At 38.1% G+C, this 10,680-nt stretch overlaps 1 protein-coding gene across 1 annotated transcript in view; it reads right to left on the minus strand.

Moving 5' to 3' along the window:
• Nucleotides 1-10,062, minus strand: part of LOC107291502 (glycerol-3-phosphate dehydrogenase, mitochondrial-like) — a 35,082-nt gene extending 25,020 nt beyond the window's left edge. Inside the window, exon 1 of the mRNA XM_015820500.1 lies at nucleotides 9,993-10,062. The gene's annotated coding sequence lies outside the window, so the exon portion shown is untranslated. The remainder of the gene's footprint in view (nucleotides 1-9,992) is intronic.
• Nucleotides 10,063-10,680: the final 618 nt, after the last annotated feature.

Raw genomic sequence — 10,680 nt, forward strand, 5'->3', positions numbered from 1 at the left:
CTGCATAAACCAAATGCTGGACTGTGATTCTCTTATCTTATCACTTACCATTCTATTCATGAGCTATAGACTTCTTTACTAGTAAAAGCCATAACAGTAGTAAAATAAATCATAATATTTTTAAAATGCAAAGATACTGTGAATTATACCCTAATCATAATATTCAACAACAGTGTTAGTGTCATGGTTCCGACAGATGAAACTCCAGGCATTGTTTACCTTAAAGAATCTTTTATTCGAGAAACAAAGTATCGGCACTACATAGTTGAAACCAAAAACTAAATTCCCCTCCCCTGGGTACAAAGTAACAAAGCACAATTCCCTCCTTTAATAAACAGTCATAAATCACATTCCCCAATTAGCTTGAAGCGTGGGCTTTCTCCCCAGCTCTCCAGACCGCCAAAACTCTATCAACTCTGGGCCCAATGACTTTGGGTTCCCATGGCTGAGTTATTATTGTTATGACTAGCTGGACTCTCATCCACATTCCCCTCTCCCAGCATCAACTAACTCTAAAAGCAATAGAGGAAAATGGCTGCATTTCAATCTGTTGTCAAAGCAAGGACATCTGATGTTAGCAGCGTTGACAGTTAGAATTCTAGGTGTTATTTTAACATTGGAGTTATTTGAGATTAAAAGATAAACAAGGTTAATAGATAAAAAAATGCTATTAATATCTAAAATCTGATATTCTGCACTAGATCTATGTAATAAACAAGCATCTGCTTTGAAACAGCAGGTTCTGGATCATTATTTATTCACAATTATGAATACATTTTTATACATACTGTTTCAAAGAACTGTGGCTGTGAAACATTAACACAAACGCACAGTAAAATCTTATATTAGCAGCTAACTATACACTTCAAAACCAATTGTGTTCTCACAAAATGCAAACCCATATTATGCTTTTCCTATAACATCTTAAACCAGGGGTGTCAAACTCGCGACGTCACGTGACGTGTCGCAACATATCGTGGCTTTTTTTGCCATTGCGGCAATAGGGTGGGCGCGGTTTTGCTATGATGCATCCGGCCCTCAGACCGGCAGTTTGACACCCCTGTCTTAAACTGTCTGGACTTCATTTTTTGAAAAAAAATGTCATTATCCACAATGGAGAACCATCATTTATTCTTGGATTAGGAATATTGATCAAGCCTTGGTTGTGGGTTAGCATTATTATCCAAACCAAATTCAGACTAATCATTAATTCCACTTTATTTATTACCTTCTGCAGGGACAAGTTTTTGAAAATAAAGAGGTTGGGAGAAGAATTAGCTTTTCCTGGCTAAAGGCAAGTGCCTTTGATCCAAATTGGGTCAAAAAAATCAGGAAGTGCTCCTCAACCAGCCCCTGAAAGTGTTGCTGGGATACTGATGAAAATTGTTAACAGGAAGAATGTTTTAATCATGCTTAACATTACTTAATGTGTCACATAAATAAAATCATTCTGAGTATCAGAGAAGTTAGATCTACATTCCTAGTATATACAATGGAAATACACTCAGCTACAGAATATATATATATATATATTCTTTTTCAAAAATGAAAGAATGGTGCATGCTGTCCAAGAGATTGTCCAAAATGCTTTTGTTAAAAAAAAAATAGAAATGCAACTGAGGTTATGGGGAGCAAATGTGATGTTCACTAGAGCCAATAGTTAAAAATTTCTGCAGAAATTCTCCCCCCCCCCCACAAGTCATTGCTGTGTGATATTTTCTGGAAGCTCAATTATTCACAGAGAGCCCAAGTTGTCTTCTACCTTTCTATCAACCAAGGGCACAAGCCAAGCAATTGGCTTTTCCCCTTTTTAATTAAAACGAAATTGTGTTTAGACACCAGGGAGGGAAGCAGCTTGACATCTGACTCTAAAAGAAAAGGAACAGACTGAGATTTTTTTTAGATTTTTCTTCCTCCTTCATGAGATACAAGCAAGTGATGCTTAACAAATTATGATAGGTAGAATATTTAATTGCAAAACAGGGTCCCAACTTTATACAGTATATCACAGATTGTTTCATTATGAGCTGGGGTTATTGGGGTTTTTTTTTTGTTCTAATACAGCACTGAATGCTGTTCTTTACATTCCACGGTTTTCCAACCCAGGTTTTCTCGTGTACTGTTCTTTTAGAGAGAGAAAAGCAAAAATAAGCACATAGGAACAATGGGGATACATAAGATTAATGTAATGGTAAGTGGTTATAGTACTGGATGTCAATATGCCTTCCCCCCCACCCCCAAAAGCCTCATGAAGTTTAATTATCTGAGGGCACTAGAAGAAAGCTAGTTTTAAGATGAAACAATTCCTCCGGATTTAAATTAGCTTTGTACAAATGTGTACAAATTTGTATACTGCATGAGCTAGAAAGAGGGCTGAGAAAATATCTACAGACTCCTCGCATCCTGCACCTAAACTGTTTCAACTTCTCCCCACAGGACGCTGCTATAGGGCATTGAATGCCAAAACAACTACACACAAGGACACCTGCTAAACACCTAATTCCAACAGCAGTGTCTTATGCTAAGGATATCTAACCATGTAGTAGGGCTGTATTACGATTATTCTTCTCATCTTTCTTATTACCTACTTCTATTGGTATGTTATGACTATCACTTTGTTGATTGTATCTTACGATTTATCACTTTTCTGCTTGTATGTATGCTGTGAGCTTATGCACCGGAAAGAAATTCCTTGTGTGTCCAATCACACTTGGCCAATAAAGAATATTCTATTCTTCTATTCTATCTGTGACCATCCAAAGCTGACTGTTCAGTGGCAGCTCATCGGTCATTTAATCACTGCATTAGATTTAAGCACATTATGATAACTTCTTTCCTGTTTTGTCTTTTTGGGGGATGAAGTTAACTTGTTGTAGTTGGTAAATCCATGATTCATGGCAAGGACTTTCAATCTAAGTGAAACCAGATTCAAAATTCAAAAAAAAAATATTCAAAATTATTATTATTTTTTAGACTGGGAAGGTCATTTGGTACTCTTAGTTCCTTTAAAAAAAGAATATAAATCTAATACAAAAACAAATCAAAGCAATGCCATTCATATATTTTTCACCCATTAAAAGCTATTCAGTGAGAGCTGGACAGCAAGCACAAGAGACTTCTTGGGCTTAACCCCAAATTTTAGCAATATAAAAACCAGCAGAGCTGTACTGAATGACATTAAAATATCTTGTAAAAAGACTTTAATAGGACATTAACAGTAAATTATTAGATTACATATCAACCCTAAAACTTTATCTTTAGTCCTTAATACAGTGGCCTGTTTCACATATTTTGCTACCCCCAAAAATGGTTTGATTTTGATTTATCATGATGGATAAATCAGGCCATTGTGGCTCATTTAGTTTATGGCATAGTATGTTGTATGAATCTACCATCTGTGACTCAAATCCCATAGTCTATGACTCAGCACTGTATGTGAACCAGCCAAACATCACTTATTCAGTAACTTTTGTTAAATGATTATTATCCACCTAGAGCTATTTTCTATGATATAAGCAGCCATATTTTAAAATGTGCAAACCAAGCCAGGGTTTTAATCATCACAGCCATCTAAATGTTTTTTATTTAAGATTATATACCATGAGTTTTGGGGAGGGGAGGAATCATTTTCTTAACATTTTAAGACATCATATAAGGCTTCATACAATTAAGCATGGTACCCAAAAATCAAGTATTTTTAACACAACTACACTAACTACTCATTGAATCTCTGAACGCACACAAAAGCCTCTGCTTGCAACAGAAATAGCCTTTGCAAAGCACAAAGTATGCAAAGAATTAGAAACATTATTATATCAAGAGTTCAGTTCTAAAGGCAAAGTTTAGTGAAATAAAAATTCTGAAATTCATAGAGGAAGCAATGACTCTGCACTTCTACTAATGAGCTATCCTTACACACACATACTTAAAAGCAACAGTCAAGTCTACCATAAACTAAGTACCATTTCTGTGCATGTTTCTTTTTAATTCTGATGAAGTTTTGACTCTGATCCAAGAATGAAATAAGAGTGAAATTTTATTTTAATCCTGTTTTAACCATTCGTTGTTGTGACACATAACTTGAGTTATTCACAATTATTCACTAAGCATTTCTTACCTGGTTTAATGATTACTGTTGCCCCCAAACTTGAACTATGAGCTTCTATGCAGGTATGTAGATAATGTATAGATTGCTTCTGGTAATAAATTGTCAGTTTTAAATAATAAAGTATTAATAAGAATCTATAATAATCCGCAAATGCCCAGATATTGCTAAACTGTATCACCAGCAGCCCCAGCTGTCACAATTGTTGGTGTAGGATGATGAAAATCATAGCAGTATTGAAGAGCTACTTCAATCTTTTCTTTGATGTCTATATCCCATTTGAAAATACTACAGCTTTAACTGCCTATCTACTGGTAAGTGTCCCATACTAAATTAAGGCATCTGGTCAAATGCAAAGCACTCAGAGATCTGGGATTTCATTTATAGGGTTAGCTCTTACCACATGGCCACAGCACTAGCATAAGCACAACAGTGAAATGGTAAGCAATTCTCTGGTTTCACTGCACCCTAAAATAGAAAGTGTGAAAGAATTAAGTTGCTTACTTTGCCCTGGATGAAGATATACCAGGGACGTATATCCACAATGATTCCAGCAAGTATTATTTTTATAATTAAAAGGTTATATATCAATATATAACAAAACATCAATATAGCAAAGGGTTTATTATTATATGTCATATTGAGTTGCATGCTAAAGACTGCAAGATAGGCTATAAATTGGTGTATCCTTATCCTTGCAAATAAGCCTGCCAAAATCCATTGGACTTACTTCCAAACAAATAAACCAAGTTATAGAATTGTTTTATCCCAAACTTTGTTCACTCTTCTTATGATTTTGGTACCTTCTGATCCCACTAATCCACCTCCAGAGTTATTCAGAAGTTTAGATCTATGCAGTACATAGCAGTCAACTCTATGTATTCCCTAGACTCTAGAGCAGTTAATTCTACACTTATGACTTCTACGTAAGTCTCATGTTGGACTAAGCATGGCTTGCTTCATCATGGTTAAACTGAACAAACCATAATTAGCTGGTTCTGCACAACATGCCAAGCTAAAAATCAAGGTCTATTAACTATAATTGCCAATTCCACTCAGTAATATTAAGCCCAAACACTAAGTATCTTACGGTTTAGCATTATGAGAGAAGCCAACCATCTAAATAAAAATAACCTGCTCCCCTACATATAAATTTGGGAATTATATAGTCACATGAAGAGGCAAAAATGAGAAGTTGGGGAGCAGAGGCTGAAACTCCACCCCCAAAGCTAAGTAAATGTATGCCCTTTGCACAAATACATTAGATCAGGGGTGTCAAACTGCCGGCCCACGGGCCGGATGCATCATAATGAAACCGCGCCCACCCCATTGCGGGCAATGGCAAAAAAGTCACAATGCGTTGCGACACGTCACGTGACGTTGCGAGTTTGACACCCCTGCATTAGATTATGAATGAAAGTTTACCTAATCTTAATCTCTTATACTACTGTTAAGGTATTATAGAAGATGCTGTGATGAAAAGCCATTCAAGAATTTAATAAAAATGGGCAAGTACTCGGGTTATATAGCTATTCCCAAATAAAATATCAACTGCATGACCATATTAGCTTTTGAACAAAAGATTAAAGAAAATAGATTTGTTTTAGCTTTTAATTAGGTAACAGGAGGAGGAGGAGAACTTCTCTCATGAGACTGCCACAGATTTTTGGGTGGTGCAATTCTTAAATTGCCATACACCTAACAGGATAAAGCATAGGATGTGTCTGCAAATATCTTCTCTGACACCTCCCCCCAAAAAATCACTGCAGCATCATGCAAGTTTTAACCCTTTCATACATGCATGCAATGTTATGATACATATACAACAGGGGTAAACGTCATGCCAAGTCTGCACAACACTCCTTTTGTCATTTACCATCTCCCACAGATGCTTCTGAATGTGTCACACATATTAGTCAATACACAGAAGACCTCTTAACCGGCTAAAAAGACTTACATAATAATGCCTATAAGAAAGTTTGTCATAATTATTATAATATTTTATTTTACTGTAGTTTGAATTATATTGATTGTATTTCCTGATGTTTATAAGCATTCCAATAATAAATCTGTCCCACCTATATATATCATACTGTACTGAGTAGAAAGGTGAATGAACTTAAAGAAAATCTAACCAGAGAGATACCACAGAAAAGTATGGATTCTCCTGAAGCAAAAACACTGGTAACAGATATTAAGTGCAGAAGCAATCTGCTCACAGACATCCACAAAAACACAAATATACTAGGGTTACTTGCACTGATCATTCATAGCAAACGACTCACACAATAACACCACAAAACCACAGATCCTAATTATGTTATCTTGCATTACTATGGAATATTTACTTTATTGGTTTTCTCAACCCTCCCAAGAACTACATTAAGACTGACAGAAGACAACGAACAGTGCAACATTTCACAATCCAAACCTTAGCAAATAACGATCCCATATTATTCTGCCAGTTCTCTAAAGAGATGGGACTGGGACAAAAAACTCAAGAGGCTAAAGGGAAGGTTTAAAGTGGGAAAGGGCACAAGGAGCAGCTGCTAGGTAATGAATAGGTCAGATGTAACTTTAAACTTTCTGCTTAAGGAATATCATAAGACATGATTCTATAAAAGTATATGAATAGATTTAGTTCTAAATATTTGAAAATATTTACTGTTATGAAACGCTATCACTGACATACCTTGGTCTTTTTCTTTAATTCTGGATAATAAGAACTATAACAAGTCATTCATTACGAATCAAACTGTGAAATAAACAGCGATACAGCAGAGCATGATTGCTAGTACTAACTTCGAATGCAAAAGCATCTGGTCACTCCTTATCCTGAACACATGGAAAGTGAATATTCTCCCATTCTCCTGGCTTCTAAAAGATTTTAAATAAGTTGTTGAAACTTCTTTGTAAACATAACTTTTTTTTTGTTAGCTTTTGATTTTCAGTGTTGATTCCTGGTGACTGCCTGGGCAAGTCCCTTCAGTTTTCTTGGCAATGTTTCTTGGAAGCAATTTGCTACTCCCTCCTTCCTAGGGCTGAGAGAGTGTAACCCGCCCAAGGTTACCCAGTTGGCTTTATACCTTAGGCAGGACTAGAATTCACAGTCTCCCATTTTCTACCCATGACAGTATAGAAACTAGCTCTCATTAAAATAACTAGTTCTCCAAATATTTTGAATTCCTACAGAATTAAGATGTTTTAAAGTTGCTCTTCAGTAACTGATCATCTGATTCTATCTTCAAAGAGCAGCATATCTGTATATTATCAAGGCCTCATGGTTGAGGTCTCAACCAAGGATTCTCCAGCTATCTGGTCTAACCACAAAGGAGGCCTACTCCCTACCTCTGTCTGTATACGTACATAAGTGTTGCTGCTGTCTCACCACAACAGGGGCCGCCAAGAATTCAGCACTTGGCATTTCTGTCCCACAACTTGCCTCCCCTAGGAGTTGGGGCAGGAGGTAAGCTGTTTTACCATGGTAATACAATTCCTTTGCATTACTGACCTCAGTTATTATTACCATGGTGACAGAAAATACAGCAATTCTTCCGTCAGCAGCCCATAATTCCATCTGGGGAGCAACTTCAGTTTTCCAGCAAAGACAAGTCTTGAATCCCAGACAGACATTAATATCCTAATCCATCATGCCCACTGTTCATCCTAGCTGGGGAACACAGGAATACAATACAACATATCCATGTGACAGTGAAATGGGTAAAGTTGTTCAAGACCAATGTAGTGAGCTCAACAATATCAACATTTATAAATACGTACATTTTCTTGATGGGTGCTCACACTTGTGGAATTATATTAATGGAATTTTTTTACACTAATATATCATCACGTATCATCAAGAAATACTGGCTTTCTTTAAAAAATATGATTTTCAGAGTGTAACCAGTAGAAGAGGTATAAGGGCAGAAATAATTTACAATGTCAGTGGATTTTTATCTACACATCTCAAATTTTTAAATAACTTTTTATATTTTGATCTTAATCTGACTCCTAGGAATAAAAATTCAAATAAATTTTGGAAAATAATTAGAGAATGAGACCATTCTTATTATTCAGAGTTTAATTTTATTATTAAAATAAAGCATTACAAAAATAAACTAGGAACCTGAAATGAGATTCCAAAATCCAGGACTGCAATGAGTACATAAAGCTTGTAATGGATCAGATATCAAACAGGCAAAATAAACTTCGCCTTAGAATCTTCAAAAAGGCCAAACTTTAAAACAAAATGGGACAGAAAAAAGTGAGCTATCTTTGTTCTCATTTATAAAAGATTTCTTTCCTGTTATGAAAGCACTCGTAGGTTGTGTTTCTTGCCTAGGAACAGCCTTGAATTACCTAATACCAAAAATGTAAGTGTTAATTTATCAAGATATCATCTACAGATTCCTTATAATAGTTAACCCAATATATTTTACTTCCTTGTTCAGCAGCCAAATCTTTAATAATGTTCACCTAAGGAATATGTAAGTGGTTTTATCTTGAATTTTAGAATCCTCCAATCATGCTAAGAAGCAATAAAAATGGTTTCTGTCAGAGACCTATCCAAAGGTAAAAAAAAAATTGTCAAAGACTTGTTGAAAGTCTACTTCTATATTATTTTGGCCACCGGGTTGCTTCAAGATCTTTTCTGAGGTAGATCTTTTGAATTAAAAAATTCCAAATTCTTGCAAATAGAAATCCACCCTAGTTCACAAATATGTATCAGCTTTTTCATCACTCTTTCTTATGTCCAATCCACCTCACAGGCAGGACTATTAGGTATGCTTATCCCCTTGAATTATATATAAAATGGAATAATAATAATTAGGAAGGAAAATTTTGCTTCATCTTTTTTTTTTTTTTTTAGAAAAACTGGATTCAGAAATCCTTCCTAATTTAAATTAGGTTCTAGTCATAACTGTCAGTTATCTGCTTCCAATTTACGCTGACTCAGGACAGATTGAACAGTATATTCTCAACTGCTTCTTACACTTGGGTCATTTCCCTCTACCTCAAGTATCTGCTGTACTGAACTGACCACTTTCCTCTGACTAATGGTGGGGCCTGCCATCTGTTCATTTATTCCTAATAACCCTAACCAAGTGTACTCTACACAGTAGTAAGTCAACAATGGTAGCAGAAGCACTGTGTATTTAGCATATCCAAACTGGCAACCAGAAAAAACACTCAAGATACTGCAACTGATGAGAGAAAAAGACTAAAAGCCTCAAAGTCTTTGATAATAATAAAAAAGCAGGAATGTAGTTTTTGTAATTTGTTATCAAATGAACTATTTCTTTCTCAAATGAAAGGCATGATCTCATGGCGATGCTGGCAGATGATAAGCCCAAATCTAATACTACCGGTATATATGATGCTAGTTAGATTTAGGGATGGGGGGGTGATTGATCCTTTTGAGTTCAGTTATTACATCATAAGTCCCAAGGCTTATCCTCGGGAGAAAAAACAGCTACCAAAAGTATGCAACTCATGATCATCATCATCATCAGACCCTTGAAGCAGAAGCATAGTATATATGGATGTCCTCGTTTTTTGTTACTGCAAATAAAACCCGGATACATTTCTTTGCAAGAGGACAGCAGCTCAGCCACAATTTGTGGCCTGTAAATGAGGTCGCCGCGCTGACAAAAAGAGAAAGCAGGGCACTCAGCCCAGGATCGGACTCTCCGCAACAATTACATAAGCTCTGACCATGGGCAACAGGTTTTAGGACTGAACCCTGGTCGTGGGAAGACCACCTGTATATCTCCTCTCTCTCTCTCTCTCTCTCTCTCCTGCCCCACCGGGTCCTGATCCCAGCCATCAAACCCACAAGCAGGCGCGAAGAAATTCGGGAAAGCCGTAAAGAGGCAAGCAGACCGACCCTCGCGATTCCTCCTCCGGGACCCCGGTTCCTCCGATCCAGGCGCCGATTCCACCGCACCCGCCTGTTCCCGCCCGAGCTGAGAAGAGAAAGAAGGCGGGGGGGAAGGAGGAGGAGGAGTCAGCATCTCCCTGCGACCAGCACCCTTCCCTCCAGGCTGCAGCCGCCCACGGGCTCAGCAAAGCGGAAGATGGCAGGATTCTGCAGCTCCTCCTCGGCCAGCAAGCGGAAAAAAGGGGGATCCGCGCCGGTCTGGGCTCCCGTCCCCGCCGTTCACAGGGTTTCCCTGAGGCCCGGGCCGAGGCGGGGATCTCAGATGAAAACTCCCGCGCTCGGTAGGCCCCGCTGCGGCCGCCACCACCACCACGCGAGGACCATTCCGGGAAGTCGCCCGGCCGTCGGCCTACGCAAAGCTCTTTGCGCCGCGTGCCTTAAAGCGCTCGCCTCCCCGGGCTGCAGGGGGAGCCCAGTCGGAGCGACTTGCTCGCTTACCTTGTTTGCTTCTTGCCAGCCCGGCAGCTTCTAGCTAGCCCCTGGGCTGCATTTTTATTTTATTTTTTTTTTATTTTTGTAGGGAACCTGGCCTCGCAGCGCGAGCCCTGCCGCAGTTCGCGGATGAACAAGAAGGGGGCGGGGGGGTGCAAAGTTAGGGGCTCTTGGCGGTCTCCCGTCTTCCTCCTCCTCCTCC

Source organism: Protobothrops mucrosquamatus, unplaced genomic scaffold (genome assembly GCF_001527695.2).
Source record: "Protobothrops mucrosquamatus isolate PMUCROS unplaced genomic scaffold, P.Mucros_1.0 scaffold1134, whole genome shotgun sequence".
NCBI classification, from domain to species: Eukaryota; Metazoa; Chordata; class Lepidosauria; order Squamata; family Viperidae; genus Protobothrops; species Protobothrops mucrosquamatus.